Source organism: Petromyzon marinus, chromosome 59 (genome assembly GCF_048934315.1).
Source record: "Petromyzon marinus isolate PM22_M1 ecotype Great Lakes invasive population chromosome 59, UKy_Petmar_22M1.pri1.0, whole genome shotgun sequence".
NCBI lineage: Eukaryota > Metazoa > Chordata > Hyperoartia > Petromyzontiformes > Petromyzontidae > Petromyzon > Petromyzon marinus.
This window is the reverse complement of record NC_133725.1, coordinates 4,279,596-4,297,255: the sequence shown is the minus strand read 5'-3', so window position 1 is coordinate 4,297,255 and position 17,660 is coordinate 4,279,596.

The window sequence follows — 17,660 nt, the reverse complement described above, 5'->3', positions numbered from 1 at the left end:
CGTCTTCGCTTCATCACCGTCTAGTGGATGAAACGGTGGCTGGGGGTCGGGGAACCCTGCCACACCCGTGTTGTGTGGGTGAAGGTGAACATACCAGGGGTGCCCCGGAGATCAAACTTAATTCGTTCCAGACGGCCATTCCAACACCAATTGGTTCGGGTTCTGGTGCATTCCATCTCCGAGGTTCTACCGTATTTGGGTTCATCGCGGCGTTGGTTTGTGCATCCAACGCGTCTGAGTTTGTGGTTATTTTTTTCTTCTCTTCTCTCGCGCTGGCCGGAATCCCCTCGTCTCCACTACTCAGGGGCCAGGTGTCTGTCGTGTCCGCCGAGCCGGGCCGCACGAGTGGTGATGGCGCGAGCGATGCCTTGCGTTTGTGTTCGCCTGCAGAAGCCCCGCCAGTAATTCCACCAGCGGCGCCTCACCTGGCGGATTGGCCGGCGGACTGGAAACCTGCCAGCACACCGCCGATTCTGACGCCGGCACGGAAGAGCGGGCCGGCGTCACGCACACGCTCGCGGGGCGTGCGGATACGGTGACGGCCAGTGAGGCCGTTTCTTTGTCCCCTGCCTTCGTCGGACACGTTCCGGTGTCCCGTGTGGGGACCGTCTCCCAAGTTGCCCTGTACCGTGCTGCCCTAGTGTTGGGTTATGTTCTAGCAGCCGGTCCAGTTCTCTTCACACACATGTCACTTACACTCTTTTGATGTAGTTGTCTTCCCATTCGGGTGGCCGGGCTCTGCTCTCGTAATGGTTGCAGCCGGGTCGGCTGATTTTTTTTTTTCCATGGGGGGGGGGGGGTGATGTAGAGTAGGAGTTCGTGACATCCTGTCACGCTCGCCCTCTGGTACGATGACGTCACGGATGGTGACGTCATGGACAGGGGGCAGGACAGTGACGTCATGCCCCCCTGGGGGATTTAAGCTGGAACCCGTCACGGGTTCAGGGTCGTTGCGGGGAGCCAGAAACGGGTGAAGTTGGAAGTTGGGACCCAGGGTAGGGGGAAATTAGCACCAGGCTAGGGTAGCCTGCGGGTGTGCTAGGGACTTCCCCAGTACCCTTACCCTGGGGTGTGGAGCGTAGGCAGTGAGGGGGCAGTACACGGAGTCGTGTCCGAAGAGAAGTCTTTAATAAAACAGCTGGCGCAAGCCCCTACACGAAGATCTGGCTCCGAGTCGTCATTTACGCCTCAACAAATGCAAGACACGATTCCTTGTAAAAGGTTTCAGTTTTGTGTTTTAACATCTCAACAAAGCTGCTTTGTTGCCAGACAAAAAGGGGGAAAAAACCTCTTATTATACTTATAGTGCTTAATTCTTGCATGAACTGCAAGACGAAGTGCTCTACAAGACCAATTAAAAGCGACTCGTGCAAGTTAAACAATAAGATGAATACGTAAAATACGTAACAATGCACAAAGTATAATTTAAAAAACGCATGAAAACATCCCTGTCCAATCCACACGGTTTACCCCGTATTCTTGTACAGGAAGACTGAGTTTTCAGGTCCATACGGCGTACAGCCGTTTCAATAGGGGCGACACAAATCTTCGTCTGTAATTCTCACCTTGTGAGATGGGACTTTTCAGGATGAACGTTGAGATTTATAAGGGGCACGGGCGTGACCAATACGTTCTGAATTGGTCTGTAAATAAGGTAGGGCACCGATATGGGATTGACATGCATGTATATAAACACACAATCAGGGCATCCTAATTAGAACCCCCGTTCACCGTTGATAATGCTTTGAAATCCTCCCGGAAAGCCATTCCAAAGTCGAGGACAGGAGGAACTAAAGGCTGCGGCCTCCCATTAAGTTTAAGTCCTTGAACCTTTGGCACAACCAAGAGACAACGTCATCATTAGACCTCACTTTGCCAGTACCAAAATGTAATAATAGGGTTTTTTTCTCTTTTTTTCTGGCAACAAAACTGAAACCTTTTTACAAGGATTAATGTCTGCATTAAAACCACAATACCTGCAGTCAAAATGCAAACAAAAAACATACTATGATAATATATACATTGTCCTTGAAACTGATTGGTCCACACCAAGGGACGGCTTTCTTTTGAGCCTCGACCCAATTGGTGCTCGACCAGATGACACCAAAAGGCGTGCAGCTCATCTGGTCGAGCACCAATTGGGTCGAGGCTCAAAAGAAAGCCGTCGCTTGGTGTGGACCAATCAGTTTCAAGGACCAATGCCACATATATTATCATAGTATGTTTTTTGTTTGCATTTTGACTGCAGGTATTGTGGTTTTAATGCAGTAACATGAATCCTTGTAAAAAAGGTTTTAGTTTTGTTGCCAGAAAAAAGAGGAAGAAACCCTATTATTTAGATACAACTTGCCGGAGGAGCGGAGGGACTCGACTGGCCTCCGTACCTTTTAAAGAGCACGTCGAGCATACGTGCATTCAAATGTTGGCCAATCCCATTTCGGGACTAAACTTATTCATCATAAAGGTTTGTTGGGTCCGATCGCGTTAAGTATAAATGTGTCGTGACCCTCCACCACCCGACACAGCTAGTTAGGTTTGTAACCTTACTAGTATAGTGTATAGTGTGTAGTGGTGTATGGTGTATAGTGTGTGGTGTGTAGTGTATAGTGTGTGGAGTATAGTGTGGTGTAGTGTATAGTGCAGTATACTACTTCAGCCCACCGGTGTGTTGGAGAGTAAAGCCACAACATTTACAATTTGAGGACCGTGACATTTCGCTTGTGATTACATAAACCAGCATCATCAGGCAAGATAAGGTCATCACCGTGACCCGAAAATAATCTAGAAATGATTCTACAGCTGAGAGGCAGCCAGCGTTGAGGCAGCTAACATTAGATTAACTTTGGGCCAACATTGGGTCAACGTTGCCGTTTACTCGGTCGCAACCCAGCTGTGGTTACAACTGCCGTTTAAATAAAACAACGGCAGCATATTTTATCGTATTGTAGAATAATGGTTATAAGTAACAGTGATATTAATTTACAAACCTCTATCCATCTTCACTGCTGGATTCAGGCCTTCCCCGTGGTTCTCTCTCTCCTTTTGTGGGGTGAGGTCGTTTAACCACACTTGTTTACTGACAATGGAGCCTACATGCGGTGTGAGTGGACTAGTGGCCACGGGAGGTAATGACGGGAGTCGGCCTGCAGTGCGAAGGGACTAGTGGCCTCGGGAGGTAATGACGGGAGTCAACCTGCAGTGCGAAGGGACTAGTGGCCACGGGAGGTAATGACAGGGGAGTCAGCCTGCAGTGCGAAGGGACTAGTGGTCTCGGGAGGTATGACAGGGTAGTCAGCCTGCAGTGTAAATGGACTAGTGGCCATGGGAGGTAATGACGGGAGTCGGTTGTGAGTGCGAAGGGACTGGTGGCCATGGGAGGTAATGACAGGGGTATCAGTTGTGAGTGCGAAGGGACTGGTGGCCATGGGAGGTAATGACGGGAGTCAGTTGTGAGTGCGAAGGGACTGGTGGCTATGGGAGGTAATGACAGGGGAGTCAGTTGTGAGTGCGAAGGGACTGGTGGCTATGGGAGGTATTGACAGGGGAGTCAGTTGTGAGTGCGAAGGGACTGGTGGCTATGGGAGGTAATGACAGGGAAGTCAGCTGTGAGTGCGAAGGGACTGGTGGCTATGGGAGGTAATGACAGGGGAGTCAGTTGTGAGTGCGAAGGGACTGGTGGCTATGGGAGGTAATGACAAGGAAGTCAGCTGTGAGTGCGAAGGGACTGGTGGCTACGGGACTGCTCGAGAAGGGAGCGTGGTCAGGTGACGGAAGAGGCCAGTGGAGTCTGCCAGTGGAGCGAGCGTCCAGAGTCAGCGAAAATGATCGAGAAGGGGGGGGGGGCGTGGCCTCGTGTCGGTACAAAAGGGAGATGCGTGGGAGACTCGGGGCTGTTGTAGGGGGAGTCTCCACCTGGTGTCAAGTGGAACGTGTCTTCAATGAAGTGCCATCTCAAGAGCAGTGTGTCAAGTCGTCGTTACACGTCAAAAAGAATCTAGAAATCAAATTCGACAGCCGAGAGAGGCAGCCGGCGTGGAGACCTCTCAAGTCGTCGTAATGTTGCCCTTGGGAGGTTCTCCCCTTCTGCTCTTGGTCGGCGACCGCGTGCTGCGGATTTCTGAATTGAGCCGCAGTTTTACCCATCCGGAAGACCGGACAGTAGGGCATTTTGCAGCGGTCGAGCCCGCGAGTGATGAGGGAGCGTGGCATCAATGTCTCCCTCTCGCTCGCTTTCGGTAATGGCATCAATGTCTCGCTCTCGGTAATGGCCTGAGAGAGAAACAGGCTGTGTGGCACCTTTTTTTTTGCAATTAAGGGTGCTTCAAATTTTTTTTCTTTTTTTGACACTTATACGGGACTATCGTTTTTAACGGACAAAAAAAGTGATGATAACAAGACACTGCACCAAATGTAAATGGTAATACCTTCAAGAAGTCAAAGAGTGTCTCCCGCTTGTTCGCAGTCGATGTCAACGATGGGCCAGGAATCTCCTCCAGGTGGTCTCCAGAGGCCCGGAGGGCGGCAGCGCATTTCTCGCGGCGTCGTTGCAAATTCTCTTAAAGCGTTCACGTTCACTTGAAGCACCCTGTACTTATGAGGGAGTAAAAAAAAAACAGCCATTTTGGTGACATTTCCGCGGCGTTTTTAATGCGGGCTTCGAGACTGGCTGTCCGGTCGGTTGGTCGACCCAAGTCAGACAGACGACGAATCAGCAACAACAACAACAGACCACTTTCATCATTAGGCCTCACTTTGCCAGTACCAAAATGTAATAATAGGGTTTTTCCCCTTTTTTCTGGCAACAAAACTGAAACCTTTTTTTACAAGGATTCATGTTACTGCATTAAAACCACAATACCTGCAGTCAAAATGCAAACAAATAACACACTATGATAATATATGCATTGTCCTTGAAACTGATTGGTCCACGCCAAGGGACGGCTTTCTTTTGAGCCTCGACCCAATTGGTGCTTGACCAGATGACGCCAAAAGGTGTACCAATTAGGTCGAGGCTCAAAAGAAAGCCTTCCCTTGGTGTGGACCAATCAGTTTCAAGGACAATGCCACATATTATCATAGTGTGTTTTTTGTTTGCATTTTGACTGCAGGTATTGTGGTTTTAATGCAGTAACATAAATCCTTGTAAAAAAAAAGGTTTCAGTTTTGTTGCCAGAAAAAAATTGGGGAAAACCCTATTATTATAATAACAGACCACCTTGATGTGTTCGGAACCAGAACACCGCATGCCCCGAGCCAATGCTGCCGAAACAATGCACTCCCAGAATGTCCGCGCTGTGGTCAAGCGAGCCGATAACGATTAGTTTACGTCTCACGGGAAGGTCCCTGCCTCTCGGCTGTGGCTCCCCCCCCCCCCACGTCTGTAATTTCTCCGCTCGAGTCGAGGGCTGACAGAGACCCGTTGGATTCCACGCGCACGTTGCTCAAAACGCTTTTCTCTTTTTCTTTTTTTGAAACGATGTTTTATCGTCTTAATTTTCTTTCGTTGCCACGGCCACAACGTCTCTTTCATCGCTTCCAGCTTCCCGTGTCTGGGGGGGGGCGGGATTGCAGGCTGGCGATTAGACGCTCGAGTTCACGTCAGCCGGATCGCGCCGTGCGGCTTGCGACGGGGGACCCGCGCGCGTGCGACCGACGGTGAAGCTCTCCCGCGGGGGGGGGGGAGCTGAAAAAGCTCCAGGCGCCGTGGAGGCCGAAACGTCGGACATCGTGAAGCGCCAGGACAAACGCGGAGGCACAGCCCGAAAAGCTTCGGTCGGATGGCCAAGTCGCTGTCGCGTCGGTGTCTTTGCGTTGTGTTCCATCGGGGTGACGGGTTGGGTATGAGATGTTGACTACCTCGCCTGGTGTGCAGGAGGTCGTGGGTTCGATCCCGACCCTGACACCTGCTGCTGCTGTATATTTGGAGTTTGCGTCTCTCTCTTTCATCATCATCACGGTAGCTGTGAGATGTTAACTACCTCGTCTGGTGTACAGGAGGTCGTGGGTTCGATCCTGACCCTGACGCCTGCTGCTGTATATGTGGAGTTTGCGGTGTCTCTCTCTTTCATCATCATCATCACGGTGGCTATGAGATGTTGACTGCCTCGCCTGGTGTGCAGGAGGTCGTGGGTTAGATCCCGACCCTTACACCTGCTGCTGCTGTATATTTGGAGTTTGCGTGTCTCTCTCTCCCTCACCCCGTGGTCGCGTGGATTTCTCTCCGGCTCCCCCGGGTTTTTCCCCCTTCACCTTTTAGAATTGACATCACCACACGGCTGGAGTTGAATCGACAGCTCCAGATGTCTGGAGTTGAATCGACAGCTCCAGATGTCTGGAGTTGGATCGACGGCTACAGATGTCTGGAGTTGGACCGACAGCTACATATGTCTGGAGTTGGATCGACAGCTACGGATGTCTGGAGTTGGATCGACAGCTACGGATGTCTGGAGTTGGATCGACAGCTACAGATGACTGGAGTTGGATCGACAGCTACAGATGTCTGGAGTTGGATCGACAGCTACAGATGTCTGGAGTTGGATCGATAGCTGCAGATGTCTGGAGTTGGATCGACAGCTGCAGATGTCTGGAGTCGGATCGACAGCTGCATATGTCTGGAGTCGGATCGACAGCTACAGATGTCTGGAGTTGGATCGACAGCTACAGATGTCTGGAGTTGGATCGACAGCTACAGATGTCTGGAGTTGGTTCGTTGAGCTACCGTTTGTGGCCAGGTCGCGTCAACTGGACACCTGTGATCAAAAAGCGTTTCATAGCTCATCGGATTCCTCCAGTCTAAATGAAGATTATGTCAACGTGTAACAATAAAAAATGTGTTCCTGGGTAGTGTTATTTCCTAATTACTTATGCCTCAAAAAGTATAGAAAATGGCTATTATTATTATTATTCCTCACAAACTTTGCTTTTGTGACCAGGACTCTACGTGAAGGAATGACACAAACGCACACCACGTGTTCTCATGGACACCACGTGTTCTCATGGACACCACGTGTTCTCATGGACACCACGTGTACTCATGCACACCACGTGTTCTCATGGACACCACGTGTTCCCATGGACAATAGGTGGATTTCTAAATGTCACTGTCCTGGTCACAAAAGCAAAGTTTGTGGGGAACAATAAGAGCCATTTTTCTTAAATACTTTATAGGCATAAGCAATTCGGAAATAACACTTACTACCCAGGAACAAAAATCGTGTTGGTGTTATGATTCTGCAAACTGAAATAGCTATGCAACTCAACGGTGGGTCTGAACCTGTTTTTTTTTAAAATAAATAAAAAACACACAACCCCCCATAGTTTATAAATTCAAAGAAATTATTTCACCCACGCGTGATTCCCTCTTCATTGCCCATCGGCGCAATTCCTCCGCTTGCGTCTCATCCACACTCCTTTGGGCATCGCTACCCCCTCCAACATCATCGACATCGATTGGAACGAGTTCCATTGGTGCCCGTGTGTCAAGTGCCTATTACTGGCAAAGACTAATTAGAGAATCCATTGAAATTGAGAGGAACAAGAATAACTTTAATCGCTCTGACAGCTACCGGCTTAGTGCGGCCTGGAAGCGTATTATTAAATAATACACATTCCATTTAAAGAATTACTAATCTACAACTCATTACTAATCATAACCAATGACTGATTACTAATCGATTATATAATTACAATACCCCCCCTCCGCCTCTAATCACTGCAGCTGATATGGGTTAAATGATGACGTCACCCTGCTGCTCTATATAAAAACCGGGAGCAAGCGAGGGCTTTACCATTCTGGCGAATTGCCCGATGATGCTGGATGTATTTACCAGCGAAACGTCGTTCTACTCAAACTGTAAATGTGGATTAACTCTTCAACACACCGGTGGGCTGAAGTAGTGAATTATTTGTCTTTTGTCAACGTGACACTTTTTTTGCTGATTGGCCGTGTCGGGTGGTGGAGGGTTACGACACATTTATAAATAAACGCGATCCAACCCAAAAACCTTTATTATGAATGTCAAGTGCCTAATGAAGGCAATTTCTGCCACCCCCCCCCCACCCCCGCCCGCCTCTCTGGGTTAGATTGCGTAAAATATATAAATGTTGTGTCGTTAAACCAGCCACCACCCGACACGGCCAACTTAGTAAGGGTTGTCACGTGAACAGAACGTGGCCAATTCGTCACTAGCGCAGCAACACACACCGGCTGTGTGTTGGAGAGCAAATCCACGACAATTACAATCCGCGCAACGACGTTTTTTGCCCGGCGATGACAACTTTCGCTTCATCGGGGTGGACGGCCAGGTTCGTGGAGAAATCCTCCTGGCGAGAGAGATCTCATAGTTGCAGGGGAATTGAATCGATGCGTTCAGGACGACTCCCTCCCCACCCCCCGCCACCCAATGCGTCGTTTCCTTTCCTCCCTCGTGCGAAAATCCCGAAGAAAGCTCCTTTAGGGGGCCATCCATTGAGAACGTCCGCATGAAGGGTGGAGCTGGGGGTGGGGGGGTTAACCCAAATGCTTACCGCTTGTGTATGGGGGGGTCTACTGACAATGTGCGTACGCATAGGAAACGGGGGAGTGGGGAGGGTGGTGGTGGTGAAGCCTCGATAATAATTTGTCTGCATCGGCCTTCTAATGAGCCACGGTTCAACGTCTTCAGCTGTCAGGCGAGGAGCGGTGGAACCTGTGGGAGAGGCGTCCACTCGCGTGCCACCGTGCCAGTGACCTGCTCGCTGTCACGTGGCTCGGAAAACATCAGCGGCCAAGCCACGCGACTTAATTCTTTAATGCAGCCGGCGGTGGACTATATCTGTTTGCTTTGACGCATTAATATTATTAATCCTTGATCGTTTCTGCGTGGATTAAATATCGACCGGGAGGGGGGGGGGGGGGTGGGAGGGGGGTGTAAAGAGTCCGCGTGCGTACAGGGATTGGGGGGGGGGTGTCAAGTTTTGACAGATTTTTTGCGAACCTTACGCAATGGATGGCCCCTTACGGCGTCATGGAGAGAGACGCGTGGCCGGCCTGATGGGACCACGGCAGGCAAGAGAAACGGAATCTCGACTTTCAGCTTTCGCGACTGCAGCAATTCATATTCCTTGGGTCTTTCGGTGAATTCACGTCGATAGCTTCAAAGAAAATAACAAAAAAATAACAAACATAAAAAAAACGACGACGTTTCGATCGCAACGCAAGCGATCATCATCGGGAAGAAAAACAAAGATGACGATCGCTTTTTTTCGATTTGAAGCTTTCGTGACCGCAAGGATTCATCTTTCTTTGGTTCTTTCGGTAAAGTCACCACGTAGAATGAGAATAAAGTAATAAAATTAACACAATAAAATTCTCACGACGTTTCGGTCGTCTTCGCGAGAATTTAATTGTTTTATTTTATTATTTTATTCTCATTCTACGTGATATTCTTAGCTCTTTCGGTAAAGTCACGTTGAAGGGAAACAGTAAAATAATAAAATATATATAAAACAATAAAATTCTCACGACCGTTGGTTTTCATACCGGATTTTATATATATATTTTATTGTTTCCCTTCAACGTGACTTTACCGAAAGACCCAAAGAACATTAAACGCAATCGTCCATTCATCGTCATCGCGATCCATCCGGCGCAGAGCGCTCGCAGGTGTCCACTGCACACTGAAGTCACTTGTCCTCTTGGTACGATCGTGCCACAACTCTACGCACCAGGTCGTGGTGGCCAAATCTACCTGGCACCAACCTCTTCCGTGCTGCGGCGCTGATTTTGGGCTCGAGTCTCTTTCAAGGCTCACGTTTATTGCCGCCGTGATTATTGTTTATTTTAATTTAACGCGCTTTCTTTTAACACGCTCAGTCTGTCGTCGTTGTTGTAGTATCCTCAAATGTTGTAACTCAATTTGAACCCACTTCCCAACGTGGTATCGACTGTAAACTTGGTATACTTACGTCATACTGATGACAATACTATATTCTATCATAAAAATATATATAAATATTTTAAAACATTATTTTTTATTTGTTATGTTTCGGCTTGGGTCTTATTGTCCACGCTCAACTGACGTTGGCTGTAATTGACCAGGGTCCCCCTTACTTTGTGGCGAGCTTCGAGGCCACTTTCCGGAGTCGTGGAGTTCTTCCATTACCAGTACGGTACATTTCATCAAAGCGTGCTTTTGAACATTTAAAAAAAAAGATATATTACTTATTGATTATTTGGCCAGCCAAGTCACGGTCGTGTGTCGAGTCGAGCGAGTGATGGGCATCAAAACGGGTTGGTTCATCTTGAACATTTAAGACAAGCACACCTCCTACTACGACGACCTGCTTTCACACCATAGCGTGAAAGCTTCACCACGCGGTGCGCTTCGGGGCCATCCATAAATGACGTCACGCACCTAGGGAGTGGGGGGGGGGTCAGACATTTGTGACGATGTGTGACGAGGGGGGGGGCGGTTGAGAAATGTGACGTCACATCAAAATGCGCAACTTTAAATAAATCTAGAATTTTTGTTATAACAATTATTGTTGTTATAACAACACTCCTACAACATCAGAGTGCAGCGCCACATTAAATACGCACTACAATGACAATAGTTTAAAGCGATTTGAAGCATGTTTTATTTTCAAAATGGAAATATGGTTTGGATGGGGAGGGGGGGGCAGAGCTTTGTGACGTCATATTTTAGGGGGGGTCTGACTTTTTGTGACGTCGTGTGACGAGGGGGGGGGGGATCAAAATCGTCCAAAATCGCGTGACGTCATTTATGGACGGCCCTTTACACGTGTCGAACGCCCGCTGGCAGGAGGTCACGGGGCAGACCCAAGTGCCACGGGTCGACTGACTGATATGACTGAGATGACTGGCTGATGCACCACCTGTGCCCCCTACTGTGCCAACCTGCTGTGCTTTAGCCACCCGGCGCTCCGCTCGTTCTTGTGAGCGTCGCCCCTCCGCCCTCCTATGTTGTTGGAGGGCGACTACCTCCAACTGCCCAGTAGCGTCCTTCACGAGCCTGCTCCAGAGGCCGATCTTGACACCGCTGGTACCAGTCATCGGCAAGTCCACTCAGCTCCACATCCTCCTGTACCACATCACTCCATCTCTTCTCTAGCCTGTGCCGCGCCCGTTTAACCCCCTCGATCCAGCCGAACAAAAGCTGTTTCGGCATGCGGTGGCTGGGTATGCGGGCTACATGACCCAGCCAACGCAGCCATGCCTGCCGGAGGAGCTCACCGATGGGACCTTGCCCAGATCTTTCAAGGATTTTTGAGCTCCTCACACAATCCAGCCTGGTTAAACCCAGGATAGATCGTAGGCAGGCCAGCCTAAATGTTTCTAACCGCCGAAGATGCTCCATTAAGGGGGTCCACGTTTCGCAAGCGTAGAGAAGGGAGGGAATGACCGTGGCCGAAAAGACCTGAAGTTTATTGCGGAGTGACAGACCAGGTAGCTTCCACACAGCGTTACGCAACCGATGAAAAGATATTGCCGCTCGACTAATTCGGAGTGAGACCTCTGCTGTTAAACTGGAGCCGGTCATAAGCACACTTCCCAGGTATGGGAAACTCTCCACTCTCTCCACAACTGCCCCATCACCGATTGGGAGTTGTGGGGGTGGAGTGTCCGATGGTACAAAATACCCAGGCAGGTGCTTAGTTTTGGTGGGGCTGATCGTCAGATAAATAAAATCTCCTGATGACGATCGCTTGTGTTGTGATCGAAACGTTATTTTTTTATTTAATAATTTGCTTTTATTTTTTCAATCGACGTGACTTCACCGTAAGAAACCAAAGCATGTGATCGAAACGTCGTAACAAATTTTGTTTGATTTAATTTCATTTTTTTCTATCTACGTGACTTTACCAACAGAACCGAAGCATATCAATATTTACCTTACCATGTGTAAGGCCCCCATTGAGCTGCTACGTAGCTGCGGGTTATTTATTTATTTATTTCAGAAGCGACCCTGGCGATCACAAATGATCGCCCAACGGAGTGGGATTATCGTCAACACATGGGAATATACAGCAGCAGCCAAAAACCCTGAACGCACGTCGATTCTAAAATGTGGAGAGATATAAACCGGAGGACCCGGAGATATTAAAAAAACTCACGTGACCATGGGGAGAGAACCCACGACCTCCTGCACACCAGGCGAGGTAGTGAACATCTCCTAGCCACCGTGATGATGAGAGAGAGAGAAACACGCAGACTCCAAATATACAGCAGCAGCAGGCGTCAGGGTCGGGATCGAACCCACGACCTCCTGTACACCAGGCGAGGTAGTTAACATCTCCAACCACAGTGATGATGATGAGAGAGACACGCAAACTCCAAATATACAGCAGCAGGTGTCAGGGTCGGGATCGAACCCACGACCTCCTGTACACCAGGCGAGGTAGTCAACATCTAGCCACCGTGATGATGATGAGAGAGAGAGAGACACGCAGACTCCAAATATACAGCAGCAGGCGTCAGGGTCGGGATCGAACCTACGACCTCCTGTAGACCAGGCGAAGTAATGAGATGCACCAGAGAGCGTGCAGTGCGGTTAAGTGTGGGTACTTCCACCTCTTTCAGGTCGAGAAATCCCCCCCCCCCATCAAGAGACCAGCCTGGATGGAGCATTTCCCCCCAGAGACCATCAATTAGACACTGATCTGCCAGTCCATTACTGTTGTTGTCTCGAGAGCCAGACTCGTCCAAAAGAAATCACAATTGAAACAAAGAACGTCTTTGTCTCATCGCTTTGCATATTTTATTTTGGAAGGTAAACATTATGTTACGTTACATACATACGTTAACATAGAGATGGGTGAATCAAAAGTTTTTTGAGAAACATGATAACATTACTTTAAGCAACAACAACAACGTAAATTAAAGCCCAACTTTTGAGCTAGGACTTTGAACAGTCGTAATGATGATGATGTCAAATGTATAACTGTACCGGGCGCGCACAGAGATGGAGGATTGACTCGGGGTTGCGCGGAGGAAACACGAGGCAACCGGCTCGGCCGTGAGCTGGCACCAAATCCCACCCCTAAGTTCTAAGGTCCTCTAGATATAAAGCTATTTTTGTTTTACCAGGCAAGGCCCACTGAGCGATAAAGCACTTCGTTGAGCTATCATTACATTTTGAGACCTTTGCCAGTAACAAGATATAGTAATAGGTTTTACCCTTTTAACTGGCACAAAAAACTGACACCTTTATTCAAGGCATCATGTCTGCAATAACCACAACACAAGCAGTCAAAATGCAAACAAAAAGACAACTCTGATAATAATATTGGCACTGTCCTTGAATTTGATTGGTCCACACCCGAGATGGCTTTTCTTAGAGCCTAGTCTCCATTGGTGTTGGACCAAAAGGCGTCTTCTGGTTCAACACTAGGCTCTAAAGAAAGCCGTCTCGGGTGTGGACCAATCAAATTCAAGGACAGTGCATATTATTATCAGAGTTGTCTTTTTGTTTGCATTTTGACTGCTTGGTGTTGTGGTTATTGCAGACATGATGCCTTGAATAACGGTGTCAGTTTTTTTGTGCCAGTTAAAAGGGTAAAACCTATTCCTATATCATTACATCGCCATCATTGCATGGCCATCATGTAATGATAGCTCAGCGAAGTGTGGCCTTATCGTGATCGCCATCGCGTGGAAATGTGTACAGCAGCAACCAAATGCTCGAAACGAGTGACGTTCATTCTAAATGTGGATGGGTGGAAACAAAAATAAACCCCGAGGACCCGGAGAATAATTCACGCGGCCACGGAGAGAGAGACACACACACACCGCAGACTCCAAATATACAGCAGCAGGCACCTTCAGGGTGGGGATCGAACCCACGACCTCCTGTATACCCGGCGAGGTAGTTAACATCTCCTAGCCACCATGGCGCAAGCATTCCCCACCATGCGCACATCGAATCCAGCAACACGTGGAGGCAACGCTTAAAGCATAGCATTCGAATATTGGTGATAGACGTGTTAATAGTGCTCTAACAATATAGGGTATTATAGACAGACGTACATTATACTCTAGTGGTAGTGCCTTACACCAACAATGTCTTCTCCAAGCCAGTCAGTCTAGCATTGCACTTGAAAAGTGAGAAGGTAAACATTCGGATAAAAAAAAGTAATGATCAGATTCGAATTTTTCAGATAAAAAAAACTAATTTCGGATCGTTTTTCAGATCGTTTTAACTCCTACGTTCATTTGACCGACAGCTATTAAACGTTTTTTTGTTTTCTTGATTATTTCGGTAAAGTCACGTAGAAGTGAAACAATAAAATAATAAAAAAAATATCAAACAATTTTGCTCGTTTGTAACTTAATTTGTAAGTGTGCTATCATAAATCTTAAAAAAAATATATAGGAAAACTTACGCTACACAGATAACTTACTATCGATTTACGTTCATCGCATGTATTTTTTGGGGGGGGGGGGAGGCGGGAGGGGCGGGGGATTTCGCACCAGGCGACACGATAATTTCTTCTAGATTTGAAGCTTTCGTGACTGCAAGGATTCACAATCTTTGGTTTTTCGGTAAAGTCACGTAGGCAACATAAAATGAAAACAACTAGATTAAATCACGACCATTGGAAAGATGTTATAAACCAAGTCAAACTTTAGCTGCCTTATAATTGTACAGACTTTTTCCATTGCTTTCGGTGGGTTGTACGTACTGGTGCATCTCTTCCCCCGAACCCCCTGCAGCGTAACAAAAGACGGCTTAACTTAGCCCTCCCCCCCCCCTTAACCTGTCTATAATCACGGGTGTCTCAGAGCTCCTCACTTGATACAGCTATTCTGCTGTGACTGTTCCACCTGAAGACGGAAGCTTGTGTTGCCTCCGAAACGTCGTGATTTAATTGAGTTGTTTTCATTTTATTTTATGTTACCGACGTGACTTTACCGAAAAAACCAACGAGGTTATGGACACGATTGTTGTTTATCGTAAGATGTTTTGTTTTGCTCACTCTTGCCAATGACGCTTTGAATAGCCTCTCGAGTTTCCCACAAAGAAAACTCGACACAACTCAAACTTGTCGTTACCTCCTCGCACACCCACAGCGAGCCCTTTTCCCTCTTTTATGCCATTCCACCCTGCCCCGAAAACAAGCAAAAAAGGTGCACCTAGCCTGGCACAAAAGCACCGCCACCTCGTTTGTCTTGGTGTGGACAATTGCGGGGGGGGGAGCGGTGGCGCAGTGGTTAGCTTGCAACCAAACCCGATTCCCGGCTCACGACCAATACAATCGGTGGCGATTATTCTCTCCCCTAGGTTGACTCGGCCTCAAATGAGTGGCTGGTGCGGTGTGTATAAACACATCGGCGACTGGGGAGACAAAGGCGGCCGGGGCGTGGATCTGGCTACCCTAGCCTATCTTGTTCCATGCCGGCCTGTTTACGTTATGGTTTGTGGTCGTTGTAACGTTCTGACCCCCGACTGGACATGTGACAAAGAGCTTTACAGCGCATCGGATTCCTCCTGCAGTTATAAATAGACATTCTGATCATGATCCACAATCACTTGCCCCAATGGTATGTTGAAGGCTATCATGTAGGCACACCTTATTACAGACCAATGCAGACCTTATTGGTCACCCCGTGCCCCTTATAAATCTCAACGTTCATCCCACAAAGTCCCATCACAGGGTAAAAACACAAATAGATAAAATATCATGTGTGTTGCCCGTATTGAAACGGCCGTACGCCGTATGGACCTGCAAACTCTATACCTACGTGACTTTACCGAAATAACCAAAGAGTATGGATCCCTGCAGTCACGAAAACTTCAAATCTAGATTCAATTTGCCTGTACAAGAATACGGGGTAAACCGTATGGGTTTACAGGTACCCATCTCTGTGGGTCTGTAGGTCTATGTGTGTCTCTGTGGGTCTCTGTGCATCTCCGTGTGCATCTGTGGGTCTTTATGTATCTCTGTGTGTCTCTGTGGCTCTGTCTATATATCTGGGTCTCTGTGCATCTCTGTGTCTCTGTGTGCATCTGTGGGTCTCTGTGTATCTCTGTGTAACTCCGTGTGCATCTGTGCATCTCTGTGGGTCTCTGTGTATCTCTGTGGGTTTCTGTGTATCTCTGTGTATCTCTGTGGCGCTATGGGTCTCTGTGTATCTCTGTGGGTCTCTGTGTATCTCTGGCTCTGTCTATATCTGGGTCTCTGTGCATCTGTGGGTCTCTGTGCATCTCTGTCTCTGTGTATCTCTGTGCATCTCTGTGTGTCTCTGTATCTCTGTGGCTCTATGTCTATATATCTGGGTACTCTGTGCATCTGTGGGTCTCTGTGCGCATCTGTGGGTCTCTGTATATCTCTGCGTGTCACCCCCAGGTTAAGAAGAAGAACCACTGAATCTGTCCCGTGGTGTTCACTTCAAGCGCAAGTTACCCACGGTTTGGTGGGAGGGGGGGGGGGGGAAGTTGTCCTTGGTGTGGTTGTCATCAGTGAGCCATTCGTCACTGAAAAGTGCCCAGGTCGCTTGCTATACCGGACTAGAAGGTAGCAACAGGCATGGCTTTGAAAAAAATATAATAATAGGTTTTAACCCTCTCTGGCAATAACACAGGAGGTGTACAGATGTTCAAACACCAAACAGAAACCTTCTGCAAGGAGTCCTGTCGGCCTTAACCCCATACAGTACTTGTGGTGAACATGCAAACAACAACAAAAATGCGAGGATAATTATTCATGCATTGTGTTTGAAACTGATTGGTCCAGTGTCAGACCAGAGAACGCCAAAGGCGAACAGTACAAAGACAATGCAAATAATCTGGAGACATAGATACCACCGGTTCTTCACGTTCTGCAGATGTAGATGCCACTGGTTCTTCACGTTCTGCACATGTAGATACCACCGGTTCTACACGTTCTGCAGATGTAGATGCCACTGGTTCTACACGTTATGCAGATGTAAATACCATTGGTTCTTCACGTTCTGCAGATGTAGATACCACCGGTTCTACACGTTCTGCAGATGTAGATGCCACTGGTGCTACACGTTCTGCAGATGTAGATGCTACTGGTTCTTCACGTTCTGCAGATGTAGATGCCACTGGGCCACTGGTTCTTCACGTTCTGCAGATATAGATGCCACTGGTTCTTCACATTCTGCAGATGTAGATGCCACTGGTTCTTCACGTTCTGTAGATGCCACTGCTTCTTCACGTTCTGTAGATGTAGATACCACTGGTTCTTCACGTTCTGCAGATGTAGATGCCACTGGTTCTTCACGTTCTGCAGATGTAGATGCCACCACCGCCATCTATTGCGCGGCGGTTGAACTTACGACTCGTTCCGAACGGGCAACTGGACATACGGGGCAGGTTTGTTCGTATCACTGAAGTCGAATGTTCGTCAGTAGTTGAGTCCCCCGTACAGTAAATCCTTGTTAATTCGACACATATGGGGCTCGGGCCTTGCCGAATTATCCAATATTCCGAATAATGTTCAATGGTAACTCCCCAGTGCGTCCCGCCCCAACATAAATATTTTTGTTCAAAATTTGTTTTCCCAAACTACTTCGCTCACCATACGCATCGACACACACACACACACACACCCCGCCGCATCGATTCCATCCAAAACCATTCATTATGAATTGCACTTCGATCCCTTTCTGCAACTTCTCGATGTGGGTGTAGGCG